At 40.5% G+C, this 9,559-nt stretch overlaps 1 long non-coding RNA gene across 1 annotated transcript; it reads right to left on the bottom strand.

The window, feature by feature from the left end:
• Window positions 1–320: 320 nt before the first annotated feature.
• LOC130261169 (uncharacterized) lies at window positions 321–9,260 on the bottom strand. The gene is made up of 3 exons (XR_008841931.1): window positions 6,913–9,260; window positions 6,052–6,140; window positions 321–5,811 (listed from the first exon to the last, which is right to left on the bottom strand). It is a non-coding gene; the product is annotated as an uncharacterized LOC130261169 (long non-coding RNA).
• Between the last annotated feature and the right edge of the window lie 299 nt (window positions 9,261–9,559).

The following is a 9,559-nucleotide window of genomic DNA, read 5'->3' as shown; positions in this document are numbered from 1 at the left end:
GAAGACTGCACACATTTCTTAAACACAGTGATAAACATGGAGAAAAGTTTCATAAAGAGAAATACCCTGGATTCTGAACTGAGATTTCAGTAGAAAAGATAATTAAACCCAAACTGACAAAGCAACTAATGAAAGTTCAGGCTCCACAGTTCCAGTTAACTCCATAATTCCTTTTTCCCTCGAATTTCCAGCTCTCTCCCTTCCCACCAAGCCCGGGCAGCTGCCACTAGAGGTCAGGTGTTTATCACTCTCCTCTCTGCCATCGATCACCTCTCGGGCTGCTCACTTAGAAACGAACCTGCCTGAAGGCAAATCAGAGATCAGAGCAAGGATGAACTGCGAATTTACACCAGGTTTATGTGCTCTTCACAAATCAGAACATTTAAAATCTAGTTATGATTTCGTGTGAGAAATCTGCTGTACAAAGATGGGATTTCCCAACAGGCAAAGAAAACATTGATTCAAAATGCACCAAAATTAATAGAGAAGCTGTCAGTACAGTGCATGTAGGTTTTGAATGGTAGAGGGCAGGTTTTACTGTAATTTTTACCGGTAACGATTATTCTCCTCACTCAATTAGTGTTTGCCTGACCAATTATGAGTGCCAGCTGGACAGGCAGCATGTGCATGGGGGCAAATCAGCTACTTTGCCCCAAAAAGAAGGATGCTGGAGGGTGTTCAGTCTAGAGCTGAAAATAAAGGACACGGGGCTAAAGGAGCTGGGGGAAAGGACGTGGCCAGCTGAAGTTCCCATCACACAAAATACTTGGGAAATCAGGTTTTGCTTGTTTCCTGGCACACATGCAATGTGTGTATGGCTAGGAAATAGTTCTATTAATTTTTCCAACTTGCTCTCAAGCTCTTTAGTAACCACACAGTCAATATTGCTGCCTTGTGTAAAAATGCAAATGTAAAATTTTACTGGGTTGGGTCTTTCCCAGTGAATGCAGTGAATAGTCATACAAACTAAGATAAGTAAAGCAATCATTCCAGGTCCAAATGTAAGCCCATTTCATCAAGACTTATGTATATTATGGAGGATCATGATGACTTTCTGAGCAAGAGCTTAAGAAACAAGAGCCTAAGAAAAAACAAGAACTTAATTGCTTAAAATGAGGTGTTATTTAAATTAACTAAGTCAGTACAGGGTGGTGACATCAGAGAAGCCACTTAAGCTATTGCCTCCCAACTCCACATCTCCACAGGGAGACGCATTAAATGAGTTTATGGGGATGGAGCCAAAGGCCAAAGACATGTGCAAGGACATTTAGCAAGCAGCAGTTACAGTCTCCTGAAAACACAGGTCCAGAAACTCCAGCTCATTCATGGTGCTTCTGAAAGGCCCAAATCCAGCTCAGCACAAGGAATGAAGCTTCCCCCTAATCTTCTCTTTCACAAAGGTGTTCCCATGACACGCCCCTGTTCCAGATCCGAGCAAGATCAGGTATTTTACTTTCTGTAGAAGAGATAAAAAAATCGTCTGCTATTCTTCCTTTCTTAAGTAAAAACGCTTGGGCTCAGCCTTTTGTCAGACACCATTCAGTAGGAAAGAAAGAGCTCTAGGCTATGTAGATGCTGCCCTGATCAGCCTCAAGCATCACTGCCATTCCAGCACTTTAAACTTCTGGTTTTGTAAGCTTTTCACTGGAGACATCTTCACAGAAAAACCTGGAGAGTGTCCCACACTGAGATGATCTTCAAAGCCTGTTCCTTCCTTCACTGCCTCTTTGAGGGCAGCAAATTTTCTTACAGAGATCTCTGTGATGGTAACAATAATCATTAAATATGTCCCAGAGCACAGTCTTTTAGTCATTGGCTTCATTATGTTTTCAAAATATTTTCCAGGTGCGTTTGAAATAACTAATTTGAATTTGTTATTTAATCTGTACCTCCATGCCAAGTTGCAGGGGACCTTCAGTGCAATAGACTTACAACCACGACAGGGTGAGAGGTGGTGTTAAATTTCATCACTGAAAAACTCAAAGCATGTAAATTCCAAATTTTTTGAGAGATTTAACTATATCAACAACTGGAAAAACAAAATAATCTAAGAGTAAAAAGCTTGAAGTACCAGTCATACACATTAGGAATAAGGAAGAAATATGTTTATTTCAGTTTGGGAGGGTGGGCTTCGGGGTTTTTTGATAGTAGAAGTAAATCATTTTATCTTTGTTCAAAGGGTGAGTGGCTACTGTTCTAAGCAGCAATATGGAAACAGGTACAAATAGTTTTGTCTCAGGTGTTTTCTATTCTCTCCACCTTGTTTTTACACAGTGCAATCACTGGTATAGAAGTCCACAGTTAATCAATGTCCATTTACTCCAGGCAAATGTTTTTGTTATGATAAAAACTTTATTTTGGAGGATGGCACAATGGTCGTGTTACTATTTTAAACCAGCTGCTGGTAATAGGAAACTACTCCCAGAGTATTTTAAACTGCTACTCTATGGTTTGCTAAAACTTGATTTAGGTTTATTTAGTGGCTTTGGTGACTATGTTGCTCAGATCCTGTTGGGCCTTGTGTTTTGTCTGCTTAGAAGAGGGACTACAACTTTTCTTTTCAACCTGAGGGAACAACAAATATTTAATTTTTAGGCTTAAATAATTTCCTGGGGGTATTCTTTGCTATTTGTAGAGAAAAACTTTTACAAGGATTTAAAAATAATAGTTTATGGGAATCACTTATCTGTGTTCTTTAATGCCATAAGACAAATGCAAAGAGAAATGTTTTTAAGTGAGAGAGGACTGGTTCTAGCAAGCAAATGTGAAAATAAATTCAATAAGTAGGCATTCATCCTCATTTTGCAGAGAAGTCGTGTATGTATCATGAATGTTAAAAGGTCAATCTAAAAGATCACCTGTTGTATCCAGCTTCCACTAATTTGAGGGCAAAAGATCTGCACTTATGGTTACATCTTTTTTCTGCACAGCTGAATTCTTACCAAATCTGATGACTCTACAAGGCCTGCACAGATCTGGGTGGAGCCCTGCAAGGTTTCTGTGCCTGCTGACAAATAGGAAGAATAACTTTGTTAACACTGGGTGACTGCACTTTGTAAAGCTAAGCCACTGCTGGTGGTTATGAGTCCTTTCTTTTCTGAAAAACAGTGCTTTTTAAATCCATTTAATGCTGAAGAGTTAGCATGCAGCAAGGTGTTCTCTGCTGCTGCCTTCATCTGTAAGTTGTGGCCCAGGTGTTTGGAGGCAGATCAGTCAAAGGTGAATATATACAAGGAATCAATGCATCCATCTGCCCCTGGCAAAGGGATAACGAGACGGGTTTGTGTGGTGTGCAGAACTGACCTCCAAGTACCAAGAACTAATGCCACAGCTGCAATCTTGCTGTGTTAACCACTTCTATTTTTTGTGGTGATACAAAAGGAAAGCAAGAATGTAATTTTTCTGTTTGTTAGATTAGGCCTCTGTTTCTCTCCTCCTCAATGTCTCTGCATCTGGCACATCTCAGCAGTCCATTATTTTCCTTTTTTTAATACCAGCTTCCCACTGCTGAGCCTCAGTCTGAGCACCACCCATAAGAACTGATGAAGGTGCCAAGTCCAGTGCAGCATTTGCAGAATGGAGATGCCACACCAGGCTTTCATTGTGACCTTTATTGTGACCCATGTATCCTCAGGCTCTCCCTGGGAGTTTGCTGCTGCTGCTGTAGCACAGGCCCTTCTGGGAGGAGCTGCCCCTTTTTTTGCTGCAGACCGCTTTGCTCTCCGTGAGCAGCGAGAAATAACAGCGGTGGGTTCCAGCATGCACGGCATGAAGGATGTGGCTGCCAAGAACAAAGGCTTGATCCTCGTGTTCCACAAAAAGAACAGCTCAGTATACTTAGTGCATTGCTCCAAGTGATTAATTCAGGGAATAAAGGTGTTGGGTTTTTTTCCTGAAGCTCATGAATACTTTTAAAAGTACAATTTTATTCTCTTGGAGCAGCAAAGCCTTAGAGTTGAATAACCTAATTTCTACTAGTCCTATCATGACTTGTGATGAGGAATGGAAAAACAATATAAAATAGTAGCCTACTGTATCAAACATATTTGTTCAATAATCTTCTTGATATCCAGGAGCTTATCAGAAACCTTGTATCAGGTACAGACTGCACTGAGTACAACCTGCTGTTCTGGCTGGAGCAGTGTCCAGATCAGCTATCCAAATTCAGAAAACTGCACATATTGCAGGAAGCATTAGGTATTCTCATACATTTGTATTATCAACATTTTCTTTTAATGTAGGGTTTGTTCCTTCACTCCAAAGTAACTCTACCTAGAGGCTATTTAGTGAAGAGCTTTGCTGGATTCAGGCCCACTGGAAACTATTTATCTCTGTTTACAGAAGAGAAAAGCAGGGCCACCAGATTAGCAACCAAATCTAAAACTGACTTCAAAGTACATTTTCCGATAGCACAATACACATCTTTCAAATTTATAGACATGAGTGGATATCTGAGAAAAACATGAAATCATCATTTATCCAAAGACAGCCTGACTTTCATGAACCAGGGGTACAAATAAAATGTGCATACCTTCCAGAAGCAAATGCTGTAGCCAGGTCTCAAAGGTAATTCAAATCTGACTAGATTAATTTAACATCTGTTAGTTGTATTTCTAAATCAAAGCATCATTAGTGTAATATGTATACCAGCTGTAAAATTTTTATTTCTGGAGTGAAAAACTAACATAAGAGCTAGAGACAGAAAAAAACAACAAAAAAATGGTTGGTTGTTCCACTTGAGATCTCCAAGGATTTACAGAGTTTAGGGAGAAAAAAATCAGCATTGTGTTTTATTTTTAACAAGAGATTCACTGAGTCTGGATTAAGTACATTTTGATACCAGTATTCCACCCTGATTTTTTTAATTTCTAGTTCACCTTTATTTATGTAATAAATAATATTTTTCTGCATATAGTTCATGGGATTGATAGTGGGGTAATGACTGACTTGATTCTTTTCTCTAAGAGCAAATGAAAGTTGCTAAAATTTCTTAGGATCTTTAGCTATGTATAGGCAAACAACGCTTTATAAAATTGAGGAAAATGGTAAGATTTAACCCCAAAAAACTGAATAGTCAGATAAATAGGAGCAAGAATTTAGTATAATTATGTTAAAAGTAGCCAATGAAGCATTGGCCAATTGGTAAAACAAAGTTTGCAAAAGAAATAGGGCTTGAAGGACGGATACAAAGAGAGCAGGTAAGGACAGCGTATTCTTGCAAAAAGGGACATTGATTCCATCAAGGGGTTTGAAGATAGGGGAAGGAAAAGAGAAATAAAACTAATACTGGTGCAATGGGAAACCAAACAACCCACCATGGATTTCAACCACTCTTTGATCTGCTTTTTAATATCCAAAGAAAGTGGATATGGCCTTTACCACCTTCTTCCAAGGTGCAGTTTAACAAACAAGTGAACTGATAGAACACCTTACAGATGCAAGGGGGAAGGTCTCTTCCTTCTGCCCTCTCCTGGTGTCTTCTCCTCACCATTGTGCCTGCTCTGTTCTGTGGCTCCCAGCTGAGGCAATGCAAGTCCCTAACCTTCAGACAACTAGCCAATCTTTTGGGGGTTGAAAAATGCCAAGAATGCTAAAGCCCAAAGAAAGTAAATGGTGGAGCCTGTGCCTGAAAGAAGGGGTAGGAGGAGGGAGTGTGGTTTTCCATTTTCAGCAGTGCTATATTAATATTACCCCAAAGACTCCTCTGCTACCAGAACACCATGAAGTGCAGTTGTGTGACACCTGTGACACCTGTGATACCTGTGACACCTGGCTTTGTGGATTTCTTCCTGACTCAGTTTCCAGTCTAGCCTATAAGAAAATAAAAGACACTTTTTCACTTTGTGTTGTAATTAGAGTTTTACTGGGTCAAAGAAATAAAAAAGGGGGAGGGAGGGTTTGTTTTTACTTACAGCTCGTGCTGAAGCACAGTCATAGGTAATAGCTAATCTAACTGTAAAATCTGAGTGGAGATACAGCTCCTGTAATTGCACTGCTGAATAATTAGGTGATGTCAGTACACACACCCTTGGTCTGTCTAACCTCACTTACCCTGTGATAGCATAACAGTGCCTTCCTTCCCCTTGCAGCGCCGCGGGGACCTCGCTCTGTGCGGGGCATCTGAGGCTTTCCGTGCCTGTCTGGTGACATGTGGGACAGTGACAGGGCACTTTACCTTCTGCACGGCTCCAAAGGGCAAATTCCCAGAATGTAAACATGAATGAGATGTACAGGGCAGGTATATTGACAAGATCTTTTTTCTTTCCAGATTAAATAGAAATTAATTGGAGGTATACTGAGATATCAGAAACATTTGAAAATCCCAGCCTGGACATAAAACAAACATTTGTAATGCTGAACCCCAGGATAAACAGCAAATATTTTGTGTTCTCTAACAAATATTTGCAGAGTTGCACACAGATGAATTAGGTAATCAGAGCAACTGCTGTCAAGTAGCAGCTCAAAATGGGTGCAAAACACCAATAGCTCTAATTAACTATTCTTGTATGATGCTTCTTGTTCTCAGGGGCTCCTGGAATGGCATCAGTGATGTGCTTGTCCTGTTGTTAACATTTCCCAGAGGCTTGGGAATTTTTAGGATTTCCAGCTACAGCTATAGAAAGGGCAAAGCCAGATAACAAGTGTGTGTGCACCTGAGAGGCAGGAAGCTGGCAAGAGACCAGCTTTGATGTATTTGCTGCTCTGCATTCAAACCTCATGGATTTTGTCTGCCAGTTTCTAGAGCCAAATGTACCTCAAGACATAAATAGGAGGTAAAAAGGGAGAATGGAAGAGAATTATATTAAGATATGCAAAAGACAGTAACAATTTTATTTTTTTAAATGGGGGAAGACCCATGAAATAATTCAGTTAAAAACTAAGCATCTGATAACACCAGAAAAGCAGACTTACAGGCTGCTCCTTAGAGAAGTTCTTGTTCTGTCCTCTTTTAAACCATATATCCAGATTTTTCTTCTGGCTCTTGATGCATTTGGAGTGAATGAAATCATACAAGACAAGACAGTTTCTTCATATTTTTGGGTTTTTTTAACTGGAAAGACATTAGCTCAGGGATTATTAGGAGAAAAAACTGTTTGGAAAATATGCTGAATGTTGCAAATGCATAGCTTAGAAAACATGCTGGATTTTCATTTAGTTCTGAACACAATTTCTATTTCTTGCAGGTTCAGCATCAAATTGTTTCCACAAGGTCATGAGGTTTTCAGAAGCAAATGGGGCATTTCAGGCTCGGTTTCACTAGACAGAGATGGGTCTTGCTACACAAGGATCTGTCATGTGTAATTTTGTTTACTTGGGACTGTTTGCTAACCGCCAGCTTCAATGAGTCACAGTATTTTTACTACCATGCTGTCCATTCCATAGGTTTTAACACACTCCTCCACTTAATTATTAACAAAGTCCAAAGGTATCCACCCCTCTCCCACACAGATCTTCCAGCTAAACACAGCTTTGAAACCTCTTCTTATTTAAAATTGTTCTTTACGGTTTGGATAAATACAGTGTTAGCAGTTGATGCTTTCGTGTTGCTGCAATGACGTCCTTCCCCACGAAGGCTCCTGCTGCTGCTTACATTCCTTGTGTCCAAACAAGCTGGACTTGCCCGCACTCCAACAGATATCCTCTGGCTTTGCTGCTCATGATCCAGCTGAAAATCACCTCCTTTCCCAGGATTCCCTGTAGCCACTGGAAGAAGCCCTTCTCTCTATTTCCTTATCCTTCAGGTTCCCTGCCAAAGTCACCTTTTCCATGTCCTTGGTCAGGCTGGACCAGAGTTTTATGCCAGGCTGATTTCCAGGGTAGTGCAGATGGCAGGAATTCAGCCACTGCTCCTCCCAGATGTGAGGCACATGCCATGAACTAGATCATGAAATTATTTTTATATGCTGCTGTTTTCTATTATTTTTCAGTGGATCAAGTTCCTTGATCTGGTTCACAGCATAGCCGTGCAAAGAGCTGGAACTGGGAAGACTGAGGAGTGGTGCAGCAGGCGTGAGGACAAATAAGGTGATACTAGATGTTGGGATGTTTCTGAGGCCACAGGATCAGAAAACTGTGGCATTTCTTTTGCTGGCCTGGGGTGAGACTCAATTTCTAACCAAGAATGACTTTGTTAATCTGTCTTATAGCAATGTGTTTTCAAGTCTCATCTGACCTCCCTGTTCTATGTTTTTTAACATCTTGTTTACAAATTATTTTATCAAACACTTTAAACAATTTTAGACGTAGTCTTGCTTTTAAAAACCCTGTATAGGACTTAGTTACAAGCAGCTCCTATTCACACAGCAAAGCTGGTCAGTGTGAAGAGCAGTGAGAAGTACTTGAACAAGAACATACACAGACAAAGTTTAAATGAAAAACTGGTACCTACAAAGCGTCAGCCCCATTATATGTGCTTTTGTTTTGAAACACATATAATTTTTGTTTTGCTGCCTTTTTTTTTTTACTTGTAGATGTGCAACGATTGAGCAGACAGCCCCAAAATGAGCTGTGTGATTGTCCATCCCAAGGCAGCTGAAGCTTGGTGTATCAGTTGTGAGGGCTGGAAAAGGCTGGGTGTGTATCATAGTGGGTGTTAGTCACGGCCTGGAAACTGGGTAGGAAAACAATTTAAGCTGAATGGTTACTCAGCTAATTGCTTTGACTAAGTCTCACATTTACACACCCAAAGCACCCAAACTCAACGTTTTTACTTGACAGCATGATAGAAATACTTGCCCTTCTTCTGGGGGAGACAAGTAAGTGCAAGCAGTACGAGGGAAAGAAACTGCTTGCATTAAGGATCCTGAAGAACTTTGTAATTAGATGAGATCTGAGAAATGCACTAGTGTGGACACACGGCACCACTACCACCCAACAAATACCCTACTGTGTGCCACATGCTGCCAGCTCCAGAAACATCAGCAACCTGTTCTTTCCCTTTAATTGGCTCAGCTAAAACTAAACAAACCCAAATCTGCTTAGCTTTGAGCTCCCCTTCAGGAGCCACTGGACTTTGCACCAAAACAAGCACACATGCATGATTAGCACTGCATCTCCTTGGGTGCTCTGGAAGTCGTACAATGTGTGTACAACCACTGCATCTCCTTGGGTGCTCTGGCAGCAGTGCAACCTGTACAACCACTGCATCTCCATGCTAAAGAGGTGTGCTTACAAGAGGTGTGCACAGGGTATGGAGGTGAACAGAAGCTGCAACTTCAGTTTTAATTTCTTCACTTGGACTGAATTATTTACAAAGCAAAATTATGCAGGGCAAGCTGGTATTTTCACAGCAGTTCTTTCTTGAAATCTGCATAAAACAGAAGTGAAGGCCCAGAAACTTCTGCAACTTACATTATGGCTACAACTAAAGCTAGATAAGGATAGGTAAGATTGATGCTGGGACAATTGACCATTGACAGCATAGCTGATTGAGGCAGGCAAGGGAATAAATACACACTGCAGAGGTGCATAGGAGGACACATTTTAAAGAAAACAAAGTAGAAATTGCTAATAATTGTATTAGGAAACAAAATTCACTGAACATTCTGTCTTGCTTCTT

Source organism: Oenanthe melanoleuca, chromosome 1A (assembly GCF_029582105.1).
Source record: "Oenanthe melanoleuca isolate GR-GAL-2019-014 chromosome 1A, OMel1.0, whole genome shotgun sequence".
In the NCBI taxonomy this organism is placed as follows: domain Eukaryota; kingdom Metazoa; phylum Chordata; class Aves; order Passeriformes; family Muscicapidae; genus Oenanthe; species Oenanthe melanoleuca.
The sequence above is the reverse complement of the archived record's forward strand: the minus strand, read 5'-3'. Positions and strand labels throughout refer to the sequence as shown.